Here is a 13,737-nt window from a genome sequence, read left to right on the forward strand (position 1 = left end):
TACAGTGCTGATTTGGGATGGAAATAATGTTGATAACACACTGGTGTTTCAGCTGTTGCTGAGGAGTGTTTACTCCAAGCCAAAGACTTTTCAATTTCCCAGGTTTCTTCAGAGAGGAGCCAGGAGGAAGAATGGCCAGGACAAGTGCCCCAAACTGGCCAAAGGGACATTCCACACCTTAAAGCCCAGAATATAAAATGGGCTGAGTTGGCTGGGGAGAAATGGTCATTACTGGGGGGCACTGCTCAGTGAAAATTGTACTGGGCAGTACTTGTCTTATGGTTTATTCAGCTCTCCTTTTGTAATAATAATAATAATAGTAATAATAATAACAGTAACAATAATGCTGTTCTTATCACAGCTCATGGCGTTTACCTTTTTCCCCGCAGTTCCCCTCCCTTTGTCACTCAGGTTACAGGGAGGGTGAGGGTGTGGGTTGGGTGGTACCTGGATTATACCACAACAACTCAAAATACAGAACCTGAGCTTCACTTTAGGAACACCAGCAAGAACTGAGTCTGAAGGGTTATGGCACCATAAGGGTGAAACTCACCCTGTGGATATGGGGAGCAGAAAATCTGTGTCACATTTAAATGCACACCTCAAGCTCTGACTCAGAAACTGACAGGGCTTTGTGCCAGTCCTCAGGAAGGGGCTGAGATTTATAACAATATCCTCCAATGGCTTTTGTTAGAAGGTGGAACTCTGATCCTCTCTGAAGGAATATCATCATTGCACTGTAACTTCTTCCAAGAGAGAAGCAGCACATATATATGTGTATATATACATATATATATATATATATACAATCAACTTGATTAAAGTGATTTAAATTTCCCATTCAGTAAAAGTCCTTCCTGACACAAATCTATGCATTTCTAAGCATTCTACTGGAGTTGTACTAACGTGCTAAAAATTCCTTATGCCTTCTGTAACAAATGAAACTTAAGCAATTTTCATATTAACATTTTCATTAAGCAATATTGACACAATAATTAACATGTATCAATGAATTTCATTTATAACAATATCAACAGTTTCAAATATATAATGAATTATGATATAGTGTAAATATTTTTGTTCACTCTATGGATATATACAAATTAAAATTGAAAAACCTACCTCAACTTCCTGAACACGTAAGCATTACAAATGAGAAAAGAAAAAAGAATGAAATAAAGCAATATAAAATTAGGTTAACATTAATCAGTTATCTCCTTAGTGGCCTTTTAAATGTGAAATCACTTATTTCAGATGACCTTCACCCCCAAATGAAACAATTTTCTCTCTTTTCTGTCCTTTCCACCTCTGCTGCCATGACCTAGTTTTTATCTGCTGCACTATTAGCCAAATGCCATTCTAGTAATGTGTTTCTTTCTTGTAGAGCACCAAAAAAAGGCTTTTTCATTCCCTTTTGGCAGGCAAAACCATCAGAAAGTGTTTTCCACAGGCTCATCTGTACATACTTGGTATAAGAGAGACATAATTTAATTTTTTTCCTAGCTGAATTTAAAGATTATTTATTGGATGGACTTTGAAGGGAATGCAAAACCAGGCACAGGGCCACTTCAATACAATAGGTGACAGCAAGTGAGAAATATTTTTGAGGAACAAATATTTAAAAATATATTTCTTCTTCCACAGAATTCACACTTTGAAGGTTTTGCCCTTGGTTCAGTAACTGCATATGACTAAGTCAATCTTTTAATTAACTGAAGGGACTCTGCACACCTAAAATCATGCATGAAAAGAGAAGAGCTGATACTGCAAGCCAAGGCTGGATCTGACTCCCTTAGTTCAGCTCAGGGTTATAGAAGAGTGATGGGTTGGCTTGGCTGAGTCTCACATCACACATTAAATATTCTGCTTCCAATTTCAGGAACAGAAATTCAACTCCTGTCAAACCAGGCCCAGTGCAATTCTTGAGGAAATCTAGAGTTCTGTTCTCTTCTCACTAGGTGTGGGTAAGGCCTTTGGCAAGATTTTCTTCTGCCCCCTTGATGAAGTCTTTTGCCTGCCTGAGGTGGGCAGCAGCCCAGGACAGCAGGGCAGGGAGCCCAGGGGCCCTCACACAGAAGGAAGCTCACCTGTGATTTCCTCACCCCAATTAAATTGCAAGACTTGAGACAGGAGCTGCCTTTTCAGCTTCGTATCATTAACCCTTCTTCAAGATTTGACCCTCAGGATATCTAACTTAGGAATCAGTTGTGAACATAACAAATGAAAAAAATATATAAAAGCAAATATAAATTTCTAGACTTAGGCCTCAGTTCTTCATTGCATTTTTATTACGTCACTTTGAGCAATTAAGAGATTAGAACAAACACATTTTCACAGAATCACAGAGCTGGAAGGGACTGACAAGGATCATCAAGTTCAACTCTTTAGCAAATGGCCCACATGGGGATCAAAACGGTGACCTTGGCACCAGCACCATCTTCTGAAATCCATTTTACCACATCATGCATAATAAATTCTTGTTTCTTAAGAAGACCAAAATGATCTTTCAGCATTCAATACGTGGGTGTCAAATCCAGCCAACTTGACTGATGTGCCATCAACAAAGTCAATCAAGAGAATAATCATATCTTAAACTAAGTATGCAAAGGGCATGTTAAAAAACAGTAGTTTAACTGTTCACAAAAAGTTTGTAACAGAACTTCCAAAATTCTCATTCATCAGAACCCTTAGAGTCATCAGAATTCATAGACTGAGTTCTGATTTGCAAAAAAATCAAGCCTTGAAGTAAACCTGGGTCTAATAAAATTTCCTGTTAGTCACCTCAGAAAAGTCAGCAAATAGAAATTGTCCCTAAGACCAGGACATTAATATGACATTAATATCTTTCTCTTAGTAGGAATATCTTCCTTCCTATTACTACAATAACAATACAGTTTAAAAATAAATTAAATTAATGGCAAAACCAAATATATTTATCCTCTTTTTCCCTACCAACTAAGAAGGCAAACAACAGCTTCTTATTCTCCTGAAGTTTAAGTATTAAAGTTATTCCCACTAATCCTACTCTTTTGTCACTTTGAATTTAGTTATTACCTAAGACTTGATATTTTGGAAGAGTTAATGAAGCATGGATAATTTAACACACAAACACTCTCTACACTTTATTTACTTGTCAAAAAGAAGCTCTTGCAAGATGCTCTTATTTATCAATACAGCCAAACATTAGATAAATGGGTTCATAAATATTTATATTTGTTGCATTAATTGAGCTTATAACTTATTTGTATGACTCAAGCAGAAATCAGATGCTGACTGAAAACATTCCCCTGATTTTGTACCTTTCAGAACCAGCTCAGCTCAGTTTCCTTCCTCAAGGCCTGGGAGCATCCCTCAGGACTGGAGGAGCCTGCGAGGCGCAGAATCATCAGGAGAGCCTCATCACAGAGCCCTCCTGAGGAACCTCCCACACCAAGGAGGAACCCCAGGGCTCAGAGACCCCCGAGGAAGCAATCTTCATCCCCAGCCCCTCCTAGCCAACACCAGTTTAAATTTCTAAGTACCTCCAGGAAGGACATTTATTAACAATTCTTTGCAGCCTGCTCAGTATTTCCCTCTTTCACCTTCCATCTATGAATAAACCCTTTACCCTCATAAGGACCAGCTGGAAAAAATGGTAATTACCAGCTCATTGCTTTTGTTAAAATTAGCTCCAGGAAGATGCAGCTGCATTTTCTGCCTCTCTACCTTGCAGTGCAGAAGATCATTCCAACACCAAGCAGTGTTAAAGCACCAGCTGCTGCTTGCTAAAGTCAATCCAGCCTGTCATAAATATCTCCCCAAGGCCTATTGCCTGTTTTAAGCAAATAGCTTGTGTCAGCAAATTACACATTATTTATTTATCTATTTATTTTTTTATTTGCTTAAGAGGAAGAGAATGTATTTTACCCACTGAGCACTTCAGTGAACAAAGCTCCCCAATGAGATCTCTATGTCAAGACATCTCTAACCAATTCCATGCTCTCTCTCTCTCTCAGGAATCAGAGAACTGTATCCAAACAGGATGCTTTGGCTTAGTGAATTAGTAATGCTGGTGCTGGACATATTCAGTTTTAAATTTTGTATGAGAAAGCTTTAGGGAGAAATGTCCCAGACAAGCCAGGAATATCCAGGTTTACTGAAGGAGCTCCCAACATTAAATGGTGGCACTGAGAGAATCCATGGCAGAAGAAAGCAGTGTCACATGTGATGAAAAGTCTGCAATGTCAGAACCTGCCTAGAATGCTAAGTCATTAATAAAAATATAAAGAATTGATAAAAGTATAACCATTCACATTGGATTCTTCTATAATGGCAAGTACATTAACAGTGGTTTATTAATAACAGTATAAAATTCATAAATAAATATCCTAATGAGCCCTCAGATGTATATGGCATTGAAAAGATCCTTGACCATATCTTACAAGCTCAGATTTCCCATAAGACTCAAATTCTCAGTACACAGACTTTTTCTCAGATACCACTAATGTGCAAAAGCAACTTCTGCCCATATTAATGGCCCAGAATGTTACTGTGTTTCTTATTTTCAAAGTATTTTTTGGTTGGTTGGGGTTTTTTTCTGCTTTATTAGGAAACATTTGGTACTCCTGTTTTGCTGAAAGACTTTTCCAGAAGTTTCTGTGAGCAATACTGAGAAAGGTGAAACTTTCAGCATAGACTTTTCTTACTCATACACACAATCATTCCCTGGGGTGGCAACAATTTTAAAAATTAAATGAAAATATTTGGAAAAAATAAAGAAATATTTCTTACCACTGAGCCCGTATCAGCTAGAGTAAGAATTGTCATTCCTTACAACTCAATCACACAGGCTTTTATATAGAAATCCTCCTGTGCTCTCTTGGGTTTTGCAGTTGTTTGTTTTTGTTTTGGTTTTTTATTTGGTTGGTTTTGGGTGGGTTTTTTTTGTTGGTTTTGGTTGTTTTGGTTATTTTGGTTGGGTGTTTTTGGTTTTGGTTGGGGTTTTTTTGTTGTTTTTTTCTTGGATTTTTTGGGGTTTTTTTTTCCTTGTTGTTGGTTTTAGTTTTTTTGTAAAAAGGCAAATATAGTAAGAATTTTAAAAAATTCTTAAAAAATCCCAAACCACTCAATATTTACCCAAAAGAATGAAGCCAGAGTTTGTTGAGGGCAAACAGATGCTGATTTTCAGTGCCTGTGCTCCAAGCAGGATGAATGAGAGCCAGCTGTGAGCCACTGTGGCACAGCTCTGTGCCAGCACACATGGCTGATAGAGCTGAAATATTTGGGTGGCTGGAACAATCACACAGCTATCTGTGCTGGAAATATCTAAAACTGGGGGGCTGGCAGGGAAAAAGTGCCTTGGTTTATTATTCTTTGCTGTCCCTTTTGGCAGACTAACTTTGGAACTACAATGCACTTCTGCCTGAACTCTTCTTCTCATTATCATGTGCTAAAATCCTGTTACCCCTGCTTGAATTAAATAATTCTCCCTAATTCCATGAAGCTTTTCACAGGTCACAGCAGGCTGTGCTGCAGGCTGCACAGCTCTCACAAGGCCAGCAAGGCAAAACTCCCAAGGGATGGGCTCGCTGATCCCTGCTGGGCTGCCAGGGCTGCCACAGCTCCAGGGCCAGGCTGACCCCTGGAATGGGAACCATCAGCTCCCACTTTCCCCAGCTGAGCAGCACCCACTCAGAGAGGAAGAAGCAGAGCCAGAGATAACAAAAATATATTCCCTCTCCTTCCAGGTGCAATTCCTCAAAGCCGCATTACTTCTGCTCTCTGAAATTCCCAGCTGGACTTATTCCCAGCCAGGTTAACACAGTGCCTCTGGTGAGCCTTACAAGGTCCCAGCTGATGCACAAAAATAACAGAAGTGCCCACCATGTGAAATGAAGATTCACGGGTCACAACCTGGCCTAATGATGCTTTCTCACACGATCATTTGCTTGTTTTCCACTTATCAAAACCACCATGCCTTGATCTCAGTTTATAATTGCAAATACTGCTGGGGAATGGCCCCTGCAGATTCTCTATAGAGAGAATGGTATTGTTAATAAATCATATTCTCAACAGGGGTAATACTGAAAACAAACCTTGAAAAGACAGCTGCTGAACTCTTTCCACATCTCAATTTTCAGTCAAAAATTCAAATTACGTGCTTAGAAAGCAATTGTTTTTAGGCAGCTTTAAAGCCAAACACATTAACCTGAAGGTTATAAAGCCATTGGCAATGTGGCTTCACTTTCAGTACCCTTGTTGCTTTGACAGTACATCTGCAGTAGCTGTTTTTGACACAATCACTGGCTCTTTTTTAGCTGATCATTTATGGGGTTGTATCTGGAGAACAACACCCACATAAAAAAAAATCTAATGCTACCATTGCTTTCACACATGGGAACTGCTTTACAGCAAAAAACAATTTGCATAATGATTAAACACACTGCTAGTTCTTGGTTTATTTTACAAGTTTTCAGAAATTTGTTCTGAATCATGTGAATTTTTTCTAATTTACAAAAATAATCTCATTATGAAATAAAGTGATAATTCTCCTAATATCAAAGTTATAAAATAGAAGTTATGCATAAAATACTGATGTTCCACTTAGATATACAAATCCCAGTGGTCAAAACATACAGGCAACAAACAGCAGTTGAATAAAACCAACTTATCTAACTGATATTTAGGGACACAATTTTCTGTAGAGACAATTAAATTAGCTACAATGTCCCAAGTCTTTCAAATACTTATTTAAATGCATAACTAATAATTGGAAAGAGACTGTATGAATTATACTGGATTATGAGCAACGCACTATCCCTGGGAGCACGAAGGCTTTGTACTTCATTTGTTACTTCAAGGAAAATCTAGCTCCATGTATTGTTGTAGAAACCTTTGCAAAAGGTGAAATCAAACGTGCTGCTGTTGAAAAGGACAACTTTGTAGCCCTTTAGTCAGTTTTAGCCAATATTTGAAATGTCTTGGAACTGCATCAGGAAGAAGCAGTCATGGGCAACCAGTCCATGACACAAGCAGCTGCTGAGTGTGGGAGAGGGTTGTGCACATTTTACATCAGAAACCCTCTGAGCCATTACAAATGTGCAGTTTCCATTCCCAGTTTATAACATCATTTTCTTAATTGTCTCTGACATTTTATCTATTCTGAGAAAAAATAAAAAAGAACACTACATCAAAAATCATTATGCAAAACTGAGAGCAGGTTAATGGGAGCAAACCAGTGAAAAACGTGCAGCAGTTGATGCAAACAGAAATGCTGCTCCCCTTCTGGTAAAGGCTCCTCACTTTGGTTGTCAACAACTATTTCAACACCCAGCAGGCTATTTTAAGCACCTTGCTTGGTTTATAAAAGCTATCATCTGATGGAAGTGTACATAATAGTTGGGGCTGGTTGATTCAGTCTTCAGAGTCACAGAAGGATTTGGGATGGAAGGGACCTTGAAGGTCATCCAGTTCCAAGCCATGATGATACCCCCTAGACCAAATTGCTCAGGGCCCCATCCATCCTGGCTCTGAACACTTCCAGGGATGGGGCATCCACAAGTGAAGTCCCTTCATTCAGGAACGTCCTTCGTTATGCTCTTTTGTTACTGACAGACTTGTGTTATCTCTACCCATTTCCTGAAAAATCATTGGAGATACACAAATGTAACTTTTTTTAGTGACAGTTCCTCATTAATTTATTACTCTAATTAAATAAGATTTTTATGAATATTAAGAAATTAATTTTCTGTGTCAGTTGTAAAGTAACAATGACAAGTTACCTTTCCTCAGTGACTGCTACTTGCCATCTGGCTGAAGCAATAGTATTTTGTAGAGGAACAGGCTTTTGGGAATGGTATTTCAAAGGATTTAGCTCAAGGAATCAATAACAATGATAAAAAAAAGTAAGCTAAAAAGGCCAAAGAAGCAAAATATTCGGATTCAGGCATCAGATAGCTAAACTGCAGTAATGGTTCCAGTGGGATTCAAATGCCAAGGCCGTTGGTGTCCACAGCACAGATTTCCACTACCTTTGAGCCTACTTTATTTTAGCAGAAGAGTGGACCTGACTGCTCAATTTGTGCATAATTTGCTTTTAAGGAGTCCACAGAACACTGCCCAAAGGCAACTTCAGATCCATGCTGAGCATTTTAAGCCACAGAAGTCTTGCATTTGCAATGAAGAAGGTGCTCTAATTTGCACACCTCTCTGCTAGGAGGACTCCTCGGCAGCAAAGGAATTCCAGCATTACTGGATAAAGATTTTACTCCATCTCAGTAACTTCCCCTCAAGGAGGGAGGGAGACAGTGACCCCCCTAAGCACCAATTCCAGAACTGCTCACTCCAAAAGTGCTGCTGCAAATCCTACACCATAATTTCAGCTGGAAGTCAATAGCAAACCCCATTCTGTTGCTATACTTGGATTCTTTGTTTCAGAATCATGTCAAACAAGGGAGCAGAAAGGTTCAAGATAATTCACTGGTGTTACATGTTTTCAGAAACTTTGATCATTTTATTTATGCTTGCACTGGCACTTGGTTCATCATCTAAGATTTGTAATTGTGTACATAGGAATTTCACACAGTAAGCATTCCAGAAACAACATTCAGTATCAATTACTAATACACATCCAGAGCTTCTTTAGAAAAGGATAAATTATAAATAGGAAATATATATTGTATTAGGCTTCTACAGCTGTGATCATGATGATAAAGCAATATTCAAGCTAAGTTCAGATAAAACTGAGAAAAAACTAAGTGACCTTTCATTTCTTCCAGTAGCATGCACTGGGATCAAGGAAACACATCTGAAAGAACTCCTGCAGGAATATATAATGCACTCCTGAGGCTGCCAGAACATGAGCCTCTGCATCAGTGACAGAAGGTCAGCATGTAGTGTGGCATGGAGTGAACAATGCCATGAGAAACAAAGATGTAGCAAAACTTTATTTTCCAATCTTAGGAACCTTCTAACCAAGTGCCTGTGGCTCAAGAGAATAGAGAGCTCCCAGATCTCAAAATTTTTCAACTGTTCAGCTGTAAATAGAAGTCTTCTCCTGATCTCTAGACATTACAGTTGCTCGCTCTTGAAGGGATTAAATCATAAAATGGGGCTAAAGAAAATCAAAACAGCATTTCAGCAATAAACAGAACCTGAAAAACCCAGCATTGACAGACATCTGAAGAGTACAGAAGGTCATGGAGAATTCTTTAAGAAACAGAACATTTGCATTTTGATCAGCTGTAATTTTACACCTGAGGTCTAGTACAACTAGCTATTTAATTCTAACAACTGAGAAAATAGCTCAAACTTGAAGTGAAACTAATCTCCAAACCTTAAGAGATATAAAATCAAAGGAAATGTGTACTTTAGAGAGCAGCTGCAACTACAGGATATGGAATTAAAAAAATGTGCTGAGGATCTCTGAAAACATTCACTACAACATATAAAACACTAATTTACCTGGCATTTTTGAGAAACTGTGGCTGCCCCATCCCTAGAAATATTCAATGCCAGGCTGAGTGGGACTTTGAACAACCTGCTCTGGTGGAAGGTGTCCCTGCCCATTCCAGGGGATGGAATGAGATGATCTCCAAGATCTCTTCCAACACAAACCATTCTGTGATTCTGTGATAATACAGTGTCATTAAAATATTGATGGAATTAAGACATGTTTTAGTAAGGCAGAGAAGATAATTTTTACATTAAGGCTCTAATGTCTATTTGTAGGTTCTCTCAGAGAGCTCAAATTGGAAATTATACTTCAAACCCACCAACGTTCCATACTCCACAAGATTAAATTCATCTCCACAAACACTATGAAACTTCTAATTCATGTATGTTTGGGATTTCTGAAAAACTGAATAACAGCAGCTCTTGCTCCAATGGAGTTTGAACAGATAAATAAAGCACCATTATTTATGGAATAATTTGAAATGTGTTAAATTTGTAGCAAGCTAACCATGAAATGTGAATTATAATCATGTGTTAATAGGGAAACACAACCCAAACTTTTCCAATTGCTATGAAACAAACATCTGGGGACTTGCCTCATTCTAACTGAATTATAGCGAGTCAGGAATGTGACTGCTCAGCTGCAGCAACATTCATTTAGATTATTACCTTGCATGGCATTGTCATTCCTGACACTGTATTTTGGCAGATTCCAAGAAGGCTGTCAAGCCATTTGTCAGCTCAGTCAAACATAATATGAGCTGGAGGAATATTTCAACAGAGTTGAACTCATTTTCACCCAAGTATTTGAGAAATGTTTGTGAGGGAAACTGCAGCCTGAATTCAAGAGAAAAAAATCCAGATGAATGAAAAATATCCTAGAGAATTTTAATATTAGCTGGAGGACTGGAAAAATCTGCCCTATATAACTCTCCTCTAGATCTCCCTGTTTGTCTAGTCCTCAGAAAATTATGGTTTAACCACACTGAGACAATGAGGCTGCAACAGTGGATGTTTAAAGGAAACAGCATGCACTTGTTTCCATGTTAGAATCCTGCAATCAGTTAATAAAATGCAAATTATGGTTTAGTGTATCACTTCTTAACAGAGGATTGAGAACATCTGATGTCTGAAGAGCTCTTAAGCGACAGAGGAAGGACCAGACCCTTCAGCAGTGGCAATTTGCATGAGCAGGTTTGCAGCTGTATCTTATGGAGGACAGCAGATCCACAGATAATGCTCCTACAGTGCAGGTTCTGACACCTCCATCCACAAGGGCAGGGTGCTTGGGGAATGGATTTGCAGAATGGGATAATTCACACTGAGGATCCAACATCTGCTCTGCTCATTAAGTTCACACTTAGCTCCAGACTAGCTCCAGCCTGATCCCCTGCTCTGATCTCTTGGCTATTAGGTTCACATATCTCCAAACACATCTTGCTTTATCCTTGCATCAATAAAGAATCCATTTGATGTGCTCTGCAGAGCGAGGAGTGCAGTGACTGGAAACAAATGGGAGGTTTGTTTATGAGGTAGACTGGGGTGGAAACTAAAATGCTAATGAAGAAATGCCCTATGTTCACTGCACACTACTTCAAGACCTTCAAAGACTAAAATAGATCCTGATTAAATAGAGGATGGTGAAATCTAGATTATGTCAGCTAAACTGCTGTGAATAATACTGACTGAAGAGAAAGTGAGGGGAAAGTCTGACCCAGTGTGAGATGAATCCAGAAGGTGAAGTACAATGCAGCAGCAAAAGGGCAAGCAGGAACCACAAGAGCCATCTGCCAACAGACCATATTTTGCACTTTTTAATAATTCTTTTCCTTATAGCAGACCCTCTTCTGAGATTTCATCTATAGTTCACCTCTGAGACAGGCTGGTAGATCCTGAAATTTGCTGGAAGGCACCATTATACATGAGCAACTATCCTTTCAAAAATCAAGTGTCATTAATCATGACAAGAGCCATGAAGAGCTTGAAGAAAATGGCCACAATGAATCTCACATCTGCTCAGAAGGATGAATAACATACACCCCACACCAACGTCCCTGCAGGAAACAGTACTGCTTTATTTGCTGTGTTTTGGCTCAGTAGAATCCCCTCTTCTCTATATCTATAAATGGGGTAAAAAAATGGAGCTGTGATTTTTGAAAAACCCACACTAAATCCATATACTTGGAAAGTAAAATAACCATATTTAATATTCTGTGGGACTCTTTGTCACTGTAAGGTGTGACCCTGTAGTGTGCTTTCCTGGCCACCATATATGTGCAATTATACTCTCAACTGAAGCCCTTTGCCTCCCTTAAAACTACCTCCACTGACTGGTTTACAGCTAATTGTATCTAGTTCTGTATGCTTAATTTCACATTCCTTCCTCAAAAAAATAGCAACATTTCAAAATAACGTGGGGAAGAAAAATTCATTGATCAAAATTTTCATAATTCTGGATTTTAAGACCTTTAGTATCTTCTGAGTGCCCCGCTGTAGAGTTTTTCTATTGAAGGTGCATTGACATTAAAGAGAACTGCACAATTACCTGTACATCTTTTATTTCTTTATACAAGGTTCAGTGGTTCCATGTTTTACAAACACTGCAAAGATTTTTTCTGTGAATGCTGACAACTTCAGCAACAAAAGGACCGTTTACTGAAGATTGTTACAGCTGCTTTTGTTCTGAGCTTATTGCTTCAACTTTAGTATGCAGCTACCTAGAAGATTTCTTATTACTTGCATCTCTTTACCTTGGCTCAGATTTTCTTAGTTTTGCATTCAATCAGGCTAAACCTCCTTTGCTCTCACTGATCTGTTAAATTTCTCCCAATTTCGTACTGGCTTTCAGCCATCCATGTTAACATTTCTTTGTAAAAGACAGTTTACAGTTAACCCTGTTCTATCCCTTTCCTTTTTTAAAACTTGTTCTTCAGGATATGCACCCAACTTCTTTATTTCCTCTTATTATGAGCTTGAGCTGGCTGTTTGGCTTTCTGCAATCCACATCTCCAATGTATTCTCACTATCTTTCACTCTGGCAATTCTTTATGTCAGAAAAAAAACTCCTACTCTGCCTTCTATTTCACTTCTGGCTGTCATCGAGATACCATGATTTTTCACCATCTGTCCCAATGCATTTGATGGATTGTCACTAGAGTTTCTCTCTCCTAAATGTCCTTGATATCTTTAATTACCTATTTCTCTCTGTTTACTTTGCACTCACTGGGACAGATTATATAAATCAGGAGTACGTGAACTGAAATTAACAGATTTGTACAGATGTAAAAGTGACAGAAATGAGTGCAGAATACCGACTAAAGAAATAACACCTAATTTCTTTCTATATATATATCTAATGGAAAATCATGGCTGAGAATTTACAACACTTCTTTCTATGCTTAAGCATAACAAATTCCATTCTGTCATCTGCAGCAACAGCACTGGCAAAACCAGCGATTCATGACTTGCTTATGCTGTAGAGTAAAGCAAAGTTACATGTCTGTTTCTTATCTGCCTTTATAATAAAAGAGAATTTGAAGGAATTTCCTGAAAATTTATTATTTAGGGAGTGCTCACACAAACTTGCCTTTCTTCACCATCCTGCCACTTCCAGATTCTGATGGTGTTCTGATGAACACTGCTAATTTGTACCTAGACAATTGATTGCTTCCTACTTTGTATTTCAAAGCCAGACAACATCACTTTCTAGAGAAAGCCAAACTAGATTGTAGCTTATTTGTCTGAAGTTTTAATCATCCAGTGGTTCCATGAAAACTGAGCCAAAGAATTTGTTCTTAGAAAGCTGGACACAATACATCCCCTGGACCTACCTTGACAACTTACTGTCAGTAAGGTCAAAACATAATAACCTTTTCAATTTATTACAATTCCTGCATTTCCACACTGATTATATCTGAATCTACTTTCAGTCCATTCTAGTCAGGCAATAACATTGTATATTTTTCATCTAATGGATTAAAATCCCACTTCACTAAGAAGAAACCCTGAAGTGCTTCTAATCCACCCTCCCTTCCCATGTGTGATTTAGACACTCAGATTCCTCTTTGATGGTGAAGGCTGCAAAGGTGCTTTGCAGGAAGCAGTTCAGATGTGGACACACACACCCAGAGCCCTGCCCAAGGACACATCTCCAGGCCTCCTGGGCACCTTGGGCTGGGCTCTGCTGCCCCAAGGGCAGGTGCAGTGGGAGCACTGAGGAATGCAATGAAGGAGAAAGGTCTCTGATCACTTACCCAAGTTTTTTTGCTACATGGTTTTATGGGCTGTTCACACAACTCTGATCTA

At 38.7% G+C, this 13,737-nt stretch overlaps 1 protein-coding gene across 1 annotated transcript in view; it reads right to left on the minus strand.

Moving 5' to 3' along the window:
* The window catches only part of SPOCK1 (SPARC (osteonectin), cwcv and kazal like domains proteoglycan 1), a 270,064-nt gene that overhangs the window by 186,361 nt on the left and 69,966 nt on the right, over nt 1-13,737 (minus strand). The gene's annotated exons all lie outside the window — the stretch shown is intronic.

Source organism: Passer domesticus, chromosome 13 (genome assembly GCF_036417665.1).
Source record: "Passer domesticus isolate bPasDom1 chromosome 13, bPasDom1.hap1, whole genome shotgun sequence".
Classification (NCBI taxonomy): Eukaryota; Metazoa; Chordata; class Aves; order Passeriformes; family Passeridae; genus Passer; species Passer domesticus.